Raw genomic sequence first — 409 nt, 5'->3', positions numbered from 1 at the left:
CGCAAGTAGCTCCTTGTCATGAACTGGGTAGTTCTTTTCTGCAGCTTTGAGCTGTCGATATTTGAACGCGATCGCCCGATCTCGCCCCTCGGCGTCTTCTTACGGCAGTGCACAGCCAATGGCAAAGTCCGAAGCGTTATAGACGACGCTGAAAGGACGATCAGGGTCTGACAGCGCCAGTATTAGTGCATGCAGATGGCTGTCTTTGACCCCGTCAAAAGCCTCCTGATGTTTGGTGTTCCAACACCATTCCGCATCCTTTTTAAGGAGATTGGATAATGGTCGGGCCAATTTTGCGTAATTTACGCTATATATGTGCAAGTAGTTGGCGAGACCAAGCCACTTACGCAAGTCCTTCTGTTTCTTCCGAACCGGCCAGTCTACAATAGCCTAAACCTTAGCAGGATCC

This window comes from Plasmopara halstedii (genome assembly GCF_900000015.1).
Source record: "Plasmopara halstedii genome assembly, contig: Scaffold_2680, whole genome shotgun sequence".
In the NCBI taxonomy this organism is placed as follows: domain Eukaryota; phylum Oomycota; class Peronosporomycetes; order Peronosporales; family Peronosporaceae; genus Plasmopara; species Plasmopara halstedii.
This window is presented reverse-complemented; position numbering follows the sequence as displayed.